Genomic DNA, 13,497 nt, shown 5'->3' on the forward strand with positions numbered 1-13,497 from the left:
GCTGAGTTCCAATTCCAGCCCTCTCTGTGGCCTTTGGTAAATGACTTATTTTTCCGAATCAGTAAAGTGGTGATAATACTAGAATATCGTGAGGAGTAAAAAGAGATAGTTGTTGAAAGTGTTTGCCACTGTGCCTGTTAAGTAGTTACTTACCTTATAAAGAACTTCACATGAGAATATATGGAAAGGTTCTTAATATTACCTTCCTCCTGTCCTAAAGCATCTAGCATTTAGTACAGTGACTGACATTTTGGAGTCATTAAACCAACATTACTGAATGAATTCATGGAATGAAATAAGATTAAGCATCTGTGTAGTCGGCACACCAACAATAAAACCATGTTGGCAACTATTGTCATAAATGAGTGCCTGTCGTGAGTTAGCTGGAGGCTTTGGGCATCCCAGGAAACCACTTTTAATTTGAAAACTTTTAAAATGTTCCTACCTTTGGGGGTAGAAATAAATATAATGGATGGAAATGGAAGTTAAGAAACATGAGAAAACTCAAAAATATTATCCTGCTGCAGCTCCAGAACATATAGGTCTAGCCTTGGCTTATGTAGCATATGGTTTTAAACATAGTGAAGAAAAATAGTTGTAGCTGAAAAAAGGTTTGGGCCAAAGAAAAAAGAATCCTATTATATCTAGGGATGAATCAAAGGAAAAGGAGAAAGTTGGTGAGAGGGAAGAGAATAAAAAATAAAGTAGACGAATAAGAGTGGAATAGATTAATAAAGGCTGTAAGTAGTAGTTTGGAAAATTACTATTTAAAGCCTTCCATTGAAAACCCAGTTTATTAAAGGAAAAAAAAAAAGGCTGTGTGGGACAATGGGGCTAATTTATTGTATTGCCAAGTATGAAGCCTATACATTTTGAGGTTTTTGTGTAATTCTCACCTAAGTGTTCTTAAGTGTTACTAACATTGTTTCCTCAGCCCTTGTTTTTCCTGCTACCAGATGCTACGCAGAGCTCTCTGGGCACCATGGCTGCTCACTACAGGGCTGATTCGGGACGTGTAGGAACAAAACGTACCGAGGAAGATAATTAGAGGCAATACTTAAAGTTTATGAATAAACTAATTATAAACCAACAACACAGGCAATTTATAAATGAAGTAAATAGTGGCTAATAGAGAAAACCCTAAATTAACATTAAATTTATTCACTTGGGGTACAAGGAGGACCTGGGTGTGCAGGATTCCGGATCCCAATGCTACTTCCTATAGACCAGCTCTGCTGTTATCTGTGTAACTTTTTTTTGAAAAATGGGTCCTTATGATCTAACATGTGTTTGACAATCGAAGTTCTTATTGCAGAATCATTGAAATGAAGCCAGGACCACTGCTGTGCTTAAAACTAGAGCTATATTAAAGAAAAAAAAAAGTCCTAGTTCCATAATCACTTCTCTACCGTTTTCTGACTCTGTAGTTCTAGTCAAAACACTTCTAGTCTCTGCCTCTCAAGTGCTTCATCTGTAAAATGAAGTAGAGAATTGAATGAGATGCTTTTAAACACTCTTTTGGTTTGGATATTCTGTGTCATCACTTTGAAACAATATTTTTTAAAATTAATTTATGTATTTATTTTTGGTTGTGTTGGGTCTTCGTTTCCGTGCGTGGGCTTTCTCTAGTTGCGGCGAGCGGGGGCCACTTTTCATCGCGGTGCGCAGGCCTCTCACTGTCGCAGTCTCTCTTGTTGCGGAGCACGGGCTCCAGACGCACAGGCTCAGCAGTTGTGGCTCACGGGCCTAGTTGCTACGTGGCATGTGGGATCTTCCCGGACCAGGGCCCGAACCCGTGTCCCCTGCATTGGCGGCATATTGTCGACTACTGCGCCACCAGGGAAGCCCTGAAACAATAATTTTAACTCTTAGTAAATGTTGAACATCTGTGTGGTCTGCCATAGTCATTTTCTGATATCATATGACTTCAGCCACAAGACACTGAGCTGTAGCTGATGCCAGCTTCCCTCCTGTGTCTCCAGGTTATAGGTGATTTCTTTATTTGTAAGTACAGCTGTACCTTTTTTTTGGCCGTGAGCGCATCATGGGGATCTTAGTTCCCTGACCAGGAACTGAACCTGCACCGCCTGCAGTGGAAGGGCAGAGTCTTAACCACTGGACACCAGGGAAGTCCCAGCTGTTGCTTTTTAATATTAGGACAAGTAAGCATGTTCATTATAGAAAACTTGGATAATATTGTATCAATTATAGTCCTTATGTATGGAACAGAATAACCTATGGTCAACATTAAACAACAACAAAAAAAAGTGGCTCAGGAAATAAAAGGGTTTACTGAGCAATCAGGTTCAGGGAATGGTAGAAACAGGATAGTTCCAGGGATCTTGGTTATAGGAACTTTTACAAAGTCTCTTAAGTTAGTGCTTCTCAAACTATCTGACTAACTGTTTGACTAAATGAAGATTTTTCACCCAGTCCGTCACAGCTAATTTAATAAAATACAATAAATATTAATTACTAGTGGTTCTGCAAGACTAACCCTCTTGCAGATAATAAATGTAAGCCTAAACATTTTAGAAACAACTACCTGAAGATACTGGAGATTGACCAAAAGCAGACAGAACTGGAGGGTGGGGAAAAGGAATGGCACTGGCTGAATTCCCATTTTTATGGCTTTTAGTATGAGGGGAGCCCCCAGTGCCACATGGAACAACTAATAGTCAGAGGTCCTCAGTTTTACTGCCCTGAAAACCAGAGGACAGAGTTTAGAGCAATCGCAGCTGCTGAAAATGGAGGGCAGGGGGGAAATCCCAGAAAGGAGAGAGCCAGAGAGAAGCAGACCGATATTCTGTGTATAGACCCAGCTAAATCTCTTGACTGGCCCCAAGCTACACATGCATGGGGTAAACTCAAAGCAGCACAATTAAAGCTAAGGAAAATACACACTAATAATTAGTGATGTTGAGCAGCTTTTCATGTGCTTCTTGGCCATCTGTATGTCTTCTTTGGAGAAATGTCTATTTAGGTCTTCTGCCCATTTTTGGATTGGTTTGTTTTTTTTTTTAATATTGAGCTGCATGAACTGTTTATATATTTTGGAGATTAATCCTTTGTCCGTCGATTTGTTTGCAAATATTTTATCCCATTCTGAGGGTTCTCTTTTCACCTTGTTTGTAATTTCCTTTGCTTTGCAAAAGCTTTTAAGTTTCGTTAGGTCCCACTTGTTTATTTTTGTTTTTATTTCCATTACTCTAGGAGGTAGATCAAAAAAGATCTTGCTGTGATTTATGTCAAAGAGTGTTCTTCCTATGTTTTCCTCTAAGAGTTTCATAGTGTCCGGTCTTACATTTAGGTCTCTAATCCACTTTGAGTTTATTTTTGTGTATGGTGTTAGGGAATGTTCTAATTTCATTCTTTTACATGTAGCTGTCCAGTTTTCCCAGCACCACTTATTGAAGAGACTGTCTTTTCTCCATTGTATATCCTTGCCTCTTTTGTCATAGATTACTTGACCATAGGTGCGTGGGTTTATCTCTGGGCTTTCTATCCTGTTCCATTGATCTATATTTCTGGTGTTGTGCCAGTACCATATTGTCATGATTACTGTAGCTTTGTAGTATAGTCTGAAGTCAGGGAGTCTGATTCCTCCAGCTCCGTTTTTTTCCCTCAAGACTGCTTTGGCTGTTCGGGGTCTTTTGTGCCTCTATACAAATTTTAAGATATTTTGTTCTAGTTCTGTAAAAAATGTCATTGGTAATTTGATAGGGGCTGCATTGAATCTGTAGATTGCTTTGGGTAGTATAGTCATTTTCACAATATTGATTCTTCCAATCCAAGAACATGATATATCTCTCCATCTGCTGGTATCATCTTTAATTTCTTTCATCAGTGTCTTATAGTTTTCTGCATACAGGTCTTTTGTCTCCCTAGGTAGGTTTATTCCTAGGTATTTTATTCTTTTTGTTGCAATGGTAAATGGGAGTGTTTCCTTAATTTCTCTTTCAGATTTTTTATTATTAGTGTATAGGAATGCAAGAGATATCTGTGCATTAATTTTGTATCCTGCAACTTTACCAAATTCATTGATTAGCTCTGGTAGTTTTCTGGCTTCTTTAGGAGTAGTGTGTAGTATCATGTTATCTGCAAACAGTGAGAGCTGTACTTCTTCTTTTCTGATTTGGATTCCTTTTATTTCTTTTTCTTCTCTGATTGCTGTGTCTAAACCTTCCAAAACCATGTTGAATAATAGTGGTGAGAGTGGGCAACCTTATCTTGTTCCTGATCTTAGTGGAAATGGTTTCAGGTTTTCTCCATTGAGAATGATGTTGGCTGTGGGTTTGTCATATATGGCCTTTATTATATTGAGGTAGGTCCCCTCTATGCCTACTTTCTGGAGAGCTTTTATCATAAATGGGTGTGGAATTTTTTTCAAAAGCTTTTCTGCGTCTATTGAGATTATCAAATAGTTTTTATCCTTCAATTTGTTAATATGGTGTATCACATTGATTGATTTGCGTATATTGAAGAATCCTTGCATCCCTGGGATAAATCCTACTTGATCATGGTGTATGATCCTTTTAATGTGTTGTTGGATTCTGTCTGCTAGTATTTTGTTGAGGATTTTTACATCTATATTCCTCAGTGATATTCATTTGTAATTTTCTTTTTTTTGTAGTATCCTTTTCATGTTTTGGTATCAGGGTGATGGTGACCTCATAGAATGAGTTTGGGAGTGTTCCTTCCTCTGCAATTTTTTGGAAGAGTTTGAGAAGGATAGGTGTTAGCTCTTCTCTAAATGTTTGATAGAATTCGCCTATGAAGCCATCTGGTCCTGGGTGTTTGTTTGTTGGAAGATTTTTAATCACAGTTTCAATTTCATTACTTGTGATTGGTCTGTTCATATTCCCTATTTCTTCCTTGTTCAGTCTTGGAAGGTTATATCTTTCTAAGAATTTGTCCATTTCTTCCAGGTTGTCCATTTTATTGGCACAGAATTGCTTGTAGTAGTCTCTTTGGATGCTTTGTATTTCTGTGGTGTCCGTTGTAACTTCTCCTTTTTCACTTCTAATTTTATTGATTTGAGTCCTTTCCCTCTTTTTCTTGATGAGTCTGGCTAAAGGTTTATCAATTTTGTTTGTCTTCTCAAAGAACCAGCTTTTAGTTTTATTGATCTTTGCTATTGTTTTCTTTGTTTCTATTTCATTTATGTCTGCTCTGATCTTTATGATTTCTTTCCTTCTGCTAACTTTGGGTTTTGTTTGTTCTTCTTTCTCTAGTTCCTTTAGGTGTAAGGTTAGATTGTTTATTTGAGATTTTTCTTGTTTCTTGAGGTAGGCTTGTATTGCTATAAACTTCCCTCTTAGAACTGCTTTTGCTCCATCCCATAGGTTTGGATTGTCATGTTTTCTTTGTCATTTGTCTCTAGGTACTTTTTTAATTTACTTTTTGATTTCTTCAGTGATCTCTTGGTTATTTAGTAACATATTGTTTAGCCTCCATATGTTTGTGTTTTTTACACTTTTTTCCCTGAAATTGATTTCTAATCTCATAGCGTTGTGATCAGAACAGATGTTTGATATGATTTCAGTTTTCCTAAATTTACTGAGGCTTTGTTTGTGACCCAAGATGTGTTCTTTCCTGGAGAATGTTCCATGTGCACTTGAAAAGAAAGTGTAATGTGCTGGTTTTGGATGGAATGTCTTATAAATATCAATTAAATCTATCTGGTCTATTGTGTCATTTAAAGCTTGTGTTTCCTTATTAATTTTCTGTCTGGATGATCTGTCCATTGGTGTAAGTGAGGTGTTAAAGTCCCCCACTATTATTGTGTTACTGTCAATTTCCTCTTTTATAGCTGTTAGCATTTGCCTTGTGTATTGAGGTGCTCCTATGTTGGGTGCATATATATTTATAATTGTAACCTTTTTTATTTTAAAGTCTATTTTATCTGATATGAGTATTGCTACTCCAGCTTTCTTTTGATTTCCATTTGCATGGAATATCTTTTTCCATCCTCTCACTTTCAGTCTGTATGTGTCCCTAGGTCTGAAGTGGGTCTCTTGTAGACAGCATATATATGGGTCTTGTTTTTGTATCCTTTCAGTGAGCCTGTCTTTCGGTTGCAGCATTTAATCCATTCACATATAAGGTAATTATCAATATGTATGTTCCTATAACCATTTTCTTAATAATTATAGGTTTGTTTTGTAGGTCCTTTTCTTCTCTTGTGTTTCTCACTTAGAGAAGTTCCTTTAGCATTTGTTGTAGAGGTGGTTTGGTGGTGCAGAATTCTCTTAGCTTTTGCTTCTGTGTAAAGCTTTTGATTTCTCCATCGAATCAGAATGAGATCCTTGCCGAGTAGAGTAATCTTGGTTGTAGGTTCTTCCCTTTCATCACCTTAAGTATATTGTGCCACTCCCTTCTGGCTTGTAGAGTTTCTGCTGAGAAATCAGCTGTTAACCCTATGGGAGTTCCCTTGTATGTTATTTGTCATTTGTCCCTTGTTGCTTTTAATACTTTTTCTTTGTCTTTAGTTTTTGTCAATTTGATTACTATGTGTCTGGCCATGTTTATCCTTGGGTTTATCCTGCCTGGGACTCTCTGCACTTCCTGGACTTAGGTGGCTATTTCCTTTCCCATGTTAGGGAAGTTTTTGACTATAATCTCTTCAAATATTTTCTGTGGTCCTTTTTCTCTCTCTTCTCCTTCTGGGACCCCTCTAATGCAAATCTTGTTGCATTTAATGTTGTCCCAGAGGTCTCTTAGGCTGTCTTCATTTCTTTTCATTCTTTTTTCTTTATTCTGTTCTGCAGCAGTGAATTCCACCGTTCTGTCTTCCAGATCACTTATCCATTCTTCTGCCTCAGTTATTCTGCTATTGATTCTTTCTAGTGTATTTTTCATTTCAGTTATTGTATTGTTCATCTCTGTTTGTTTGTTCTTTAATTCTTCTAGGTCTTTGTTAAACATTTTTTGCATCTTCTCGATCTTTGCCTCCATTCTTTTTCTGAGGTCCTGGATCATCTTCACTATCATTATTCTGAATTCTTTTTCTGGAAGATTGCATATCTCCACTTCATTTAGTTGTTTTTCTGGGTTTTTATATTGTTCCTTCATCTGATACAAAGTCCTCTGCCTTTTCATCTTGTCTGTCTTCCTGTGAATGTGGTTTTTGATCCACAGGCTGCAGAATTATAGTTCTTCTTGCTTTTGCTTTCTGCCCTCTGATGGATGAGGCTATCTCAGAGGCTTGTACAAGCTTCCTGATGGGAAGGACTGGTGGTGGGTAGAGCTGTGTGTTGATCTGGTGGGCAGAGCTCAGTAAAACTTTAATCCACTTGTCAGCTGATGGGTGGGGCTGGGTTCCCTCCCTTTTGGTTGTTTGGCCTGAGGTGACCCAGCACTGGAGCCTACCCAGCTCTTTGGTGGGGCTAATGGTGGGCTCTGAGAGGGCTCACGCCAAGGTGTACTTCCCAAAGCTTCTGCTGTCAATGTCCTTGTCCTCACAGTGAGCCACAGCCACCCCCCGCCTCTGCAGGAGACCCTCCAACACTAGCAGGTAGGTCTGGTTCAGTCTCCCCGGGGTAACTACTCCTTCCCCTGGGTCCCGATGCACACACTACTTTGTGTGTGCCCTCCAAGAGTGGAGTCTCTGTTTCCCCCAGTCCTGTCAAAGTCCTGCAATGAAATCCCGCTAGACTTTAAAATCTGATTCTCTAGGAATTCCTCCTCCCGTTGCCGGACCCCCAGGTTGGGAAACCAGACGTGGGGCTCCGAACCTTCACTGCAGTGGGTAGACTTCTGTGGTATAAGTGTTCTCCAGTCTGTGAGTCATCCACCCAGCAGTTACGGGATTTGATTTTACTGTGATTGCGCCCCTCCTACCGTCTCACTGTGGCTTCTCCTTTGTCTTTGGATGTGGGGTATCTTTTTTGGTGAGTTCCAGTGTCTTCCTGTTGTTGATTGTTCAGCAGTTAGTTGTGGTTCCGGTGCTCTCACAAGACAGAGTGAGCACATGTCCTTCTAATCTGCCATCTTGAACCAATCTTGAAACTGGAAGAGATGCATTTTTAAATAGTTTAAGAGTAAAAGGATGAGAAAAGATATACCATGCAACCAATAATCAAAAAGGCTCTAGTGACTATGTTAATATCAGATAAAATATACTTCCAAACTATTACTAATGATAGAGGTATTTCACAATCATAAATGACAAATGAGCAAGTTCATTGGGGAGACATAACAAATTAATATATATATATATATATATATATATATATATGCAGAAATTAAACGGTATGAGAAACAAACTCAAAATTATGGTTGGAGATTTGAACATCCCCCTCTTAGCAACTGACAGAAAAATTAGACAAAATAAGTAAGATCATAGAAGGTATGAAAAAATCTATCACTCTGACCTAATAACTTTTGTAAAATACTACATCCAACAACAGTAGAATATTATTATTTTCAGGTGCACATGATACTGTTTACAAAGATGGAATGCATGCCATGCTATAAGACAACTTTCAATAAATTTTAAGAGATTGAAATTTCCAAGATAGAAATATTCCACAATAAAATTAAATCAGAAATCAGTAATATAAAGATATCTGGAAAATCCCCCAATAATTGAAAATTAGAAACATACTTCTTATTAATCCATGGGATAAATAAATAAATAAGGAAAATTAGAAAATATTTCAAATTATATGATAATTTGCAGGATGTAGTTAAAGCAGTGCATGGAGAGAAATTTAAAACCTTTTGTGCTAATATTAGAAAAGAAGAAAGGGCTAACATCAATGATATGTTTCTAAAGTATAAAAAATAAGGGCAAAATAAGTCAAAAGAAAGTGAAAGAAGTGGTTTCACTGGTGAATTCTATCAGACATTTAAGGAAAAAATAACACTAATCTCATACAAACTCATCCAGAAAATATTGGCAGTAGGCAAAACTTCCATCTTGTTTTACAAGTCCAGGATTACCATGATACCAAAACCTGACAAAAGAAAAGGAAATTACAGGACAACATTACTCATAAGCATAGGTAGAAAAATCCTTATCCAATTTAGCAAATTGAACCCACCTTATATAAAAAAGATAATACTGTATGTCCTAAATTGGGTTTATCCCAAGAATGCAAGGTTGGATTAACAGTAGAAAATTGATCAGTTTATCATATCAAAACAATAAATAAGAAAAATTATTTACAATAAATTCAAAAGACACTTCTGATAAAAATCCAACACCAATTCATGTTAATGTCCCTCAATACATTAGAAATATGAGAACTTCCTCAATCTGATAAAATATACATATGAAAAATCGACAGCTAACCTCATACTTAATGGTAGAAAACCTAGTGTTTTCTTCCTAAGATTGGGAACAAAGTGAGTATCTCCATTCTCAACCCTTCTATTCAACATTTTCCTGGTAATCCTAGTCAGTGCAATAAAGTAAGTGAAAAATGAAAGCATACACTTCAGAAAGGAAGAAGTAAAACTCATTCATATATGACATGATTATGCAGAAAATCTAAAAGAATCTATAAAAAACTGTTTGAACTAATGAGGAAATTTAGCAAGATTGCAGGATACAAAATTAATATAAAATTAATTTACTTTATATATCATCAAGTGATTGGAAGAGTTAGTGTAAAAAAATCCATTTTAATAACTTCTAAAACCAAAATATTTAGGAATAACTTGACGTGAGGCATGTCATGGATACCTCTACAATGACAACTGCAAAACATTTCTGAAAGAAATTAAAGAAGATTGATGTCAGTGGAGAGATATATCACGTTCGTGAATAAAAAGACAATATTAATTGGATGTCAGTTCTCTCTAAATTGATCTATAGAGTCAACAAAATCCCAATAAGAATCCCCCCCAGGTTTTTTTTGGAGAAATTGAGAGCTGATTCTAACATTTCTATTGAAATTCAAAGGACCCAGAATATTTAGACTGCTCTTGAAAAAGAGCAAAGTTGGAGAATTTTCACTCTCTGACTTCAAACATACCAGATTTTGACAAGTGATGGAAGCAAGTAAGTGGAAGTAGATGGCCTCACCTGAAATCCCCGCAGTGCAGGGAGGGCAGCATTCCAGGGGAGTAGGGATGAGATTCTGACTGTAGTGTCTGGTGCCTACCTCCAGCAGTGCTGACGCAGTCTGGGTACTGGGCCGCTCCTGTGCTATGATTTTAGGCACGTAGCCTCTAAGTGGTGTGCATAATCCTCCTGATAACCCTGTACCTTACCTAAAAACCTGTGATACATTCAGTGTCTGCTTAAATGAGCAAAAGTTGTTTTCCGTAACCCTTTGTCCCTTCATCCTTCTTTATTTTTCTTCCTAGCGTTTGTAGCAATCAGGGTTCCCTGTTGCTATTAAAAGAAACAAATTTTGCTCATTTAAGCAGAAAATGAAGGGTGGGATAGGGAGGGTGGGAGGGAGACACAAGGGGGAGGGGATATGGGGATATGTGTATGTATATGAATAGCTGATTCACTTTGTTATACAGCAGAAACTAACACACATTGTAAAGCAATTATACTATAATAAAGATGTTAAAAAAAAGGGTTATGGGTCTGTGTTTTGATATGGGGTAAGAATGAACTCTGAAGAAGTGACATTTAAACAGAGACGAGGGCTTCCCTGGTGGCGCAGTGGTTGAGGGTCCGCCTGCTGATGCAGGGGACGCGGGTTCATGCCCTGGTCCGGGAAGATCCCACATGCTGCGGAGCGGCTGGGCCCGTGAGCCATGACTGCTGAGGCTGCATGTCCGGAGCCTGTGCTCCGCAACGGGAGAGGCCACAGCAGTGAGAGGTCCACATACTGCAAAAAAAAAAAAAAAAAAAAAAAAAAAAAAAACAGAGACGATATTATTCCATTTTAGTTTGTAAAGAAAAAATGTTTCACATGTGTATATATGTCTACATGAACATATAAAAATATGAATAGATGATTGTGGTAGGCTGATAATTGATCCCAAAGATATGTCCACATCCTAATCCCTGCAAGTTATAAATGTTACCTTATTTGAAATAAAGGGTGATTAAGTTAAATATCTTGAGATGAAGAGATCATTTTGGATTTTCGCTCAGTGAAATTGATGTTGAACTGCTGGCCTGCAGAACTGCAGCTTATTTTAAGCTCCAAATTTGTGGTTATTTGTTATAGCAGCCACAGAAGATGAATGAGATAATATTTTCGACCATAACACTAAGGATCTGGAAGGAGGATGGGAAAGAGAGGTTAGATGTGAGAGGAAGATAGGAGTATGAATATGTATACCACAAAATCTTATTGTAAATTAAAAGTAGATGGATGTGGGCTTTCCTGGTGGCGCAGTGGTTGAGAGTCCGTCTGCCGATACAGGGGACGCGGGTTCGTGCCCCGGTCCAGGAGGATCCCACATGCCGCGGAGCGGCTGGGCCCGTGAGCCACGGCCGCTGAGCATGCGCGTCCGGAGCCTGTGCTCCGTAACGGGATAGGCCACAACAGTGAGAGGCCCGCATACCGCAAAAAAAAAAAAAAAAAAGTGGATGGCTGCAAAACAAGAACATGCATCTTATTAAAATACATAAAAACAAAAAATTTGTATTAAACATGCAAGAAGGATTGCTGATGGGGAGAGAATGGGAATGGGGATAGAGGGAAATACATGACAACAGAAATGAAAAATTCAGTTGAAGGATTGGAACATAAAGTTAAGGAAACTTCCAATAAGATGAAGCAAAGAGAGAAAGAGATGAAAAGTAGAAGAGAAAAAGAGTAATAAGTAAGAGGACCCAATAGTCTAGCGACCCAATAGCTACATAAAGAGCAATCCAGAAAGAGAGAAAAAAAAAGGGGGTGTAGTCATCAAAGAAGTAATTCAAAAAAATTCTCCTCTATGACTTGATGTTAGACTGGAGCGAGAATGCAGAATAAAATAAGATTGGGGAAACAGGAAGGGATTAGATCATAAAGATTCTGGAGGCCGCTTCAAGGAACCTTTGCTAGAGCTAATCTTGTTTAGAATGGCTCTAAAAGCTCTTCTAACCTGCCTGCTCACCCAGGAATTTTTACATAATCTTCAAGACCCACTGTAACATCACTTCCTCAGGAAGCCAGCCTGGACTCATTTAGCCAAAGTAAACAGTTCTTCCAATATGTTTCTCTTTTAGAACTCATTGCATTATAATAAATTGTTAATCAGTGTCTGTTTTATCTGCTAGAAGGAGGTATGTATGCTACTTAAGGGCAGAGGCTGGATGGGGCTCACTTATCTTTGAACTTGCAATGCTTGGCACTAGGTAGTAACTCAATGGTCTTGAGTTACTTTATTTTACCTTGGCCCCAAATTAAGAATTTCCCAGTCTTCAAACATTAACCCTTCCCAAATAGTAAATAAGTTGAAGATAAGTGAAGCCTCTTATTTTTTTGTGCCAGAAAATTGTGAGGGTGAGAGTAACAGAACAGCCGTCATGTTCGAGTGCCAGGCCCTTCACATAGTTTATCACCAGTGCTCACAGCCATCTTACAAGATAGGCATTATAATCCCAGTCACACAGATGGAGAAACTGACCTGTGGTCCAAAGTCACATACAGCTAGTACAGTCATCCCTTGGTATCAGAGGGTATCGGTTCCCCAGTGCATATTCTCAAGTCCCTTATACAAAATGGCATAGAATTTGCATATATCTTACAGCACACCCTTCCATTTGCTTTAAATCATTTCTAGATTACTTATAATACCCAATACAGTGTAAACGATGTATAAATAGTTGTAAACAGAATTTAAATGATGTGTAAATCGTTGCTACTGCTTGGCAAATTCAAGTTTTGTTTTTTGGAAATTTCCAAAAAAGTTAAAAAATATATTTTCAGTCCCCTCCCTCTTTGGTTGAATTCGAGAAATGCAGAAGCAGGATACAGAGGGCCGACTAGTGCCTTGAATTGAACCTCAAGCCTCTGCCTCCAGGGGGATACTCCCAGCCACTCCGCCATGCGTCTTCAGCATTCACTATAATTCCCGCAAATATTTTTCTAATCCGGGTACTTCACATCAGTTAATTCATTGCCAGGTTACTAATGTCTGGCTTCAGTGATTACAAACACCACATCGTTTACCCACTACGAAGAATAACACACTTTAAATTAAAAATCTGGGCTGCTCTTGCCTTCTGAGACGGACTGCATTCTGCCTATGGAATGTGTATCTCTCTAAATAAACTTGCTTTCACTTAAAAAAAAAAAAGCGGGGGGGGCTTCCCTGGTGGCGCAGTGGTTGAGAGTCCGCCTGCCGATGCAGGGGACACGGGTTCGTGCCCCGGTCCGGGAAGATCCCACATGCCGCGGAGAGGCTGGGCCCGTGAGCCATGGCCGCTGAGCCTGCGCGTCCGGAGCCTGTGCTCCGCAACGGGAGAGGCCACAACAGTGAGAGGCCCGCGTAACGCAAAAAAAAAAAAAAAAAAAAAAAAGGGGGTCGTTATGAACCTAATTTTCTAATTCACATTTGTGTTTTTAAGTTTAGGTGTTCCCTATCTTTTCT

Source organism: Phocoena sinus, chromosome 12 (genome assembly GCF_008692025.1).
Source record: "Phocoena sinus isolate mPhoSin1 chromosome 12, mPhoSin1.pri, whole genome shotgun sequence".
In the NCBI taxonomy this organism is placed as follows: Eukaryota; Metazoa; Chordata; class Mammalia; order Artiodactyla; family Phocoenidae; genus Phocoena; species Phocoena sinus.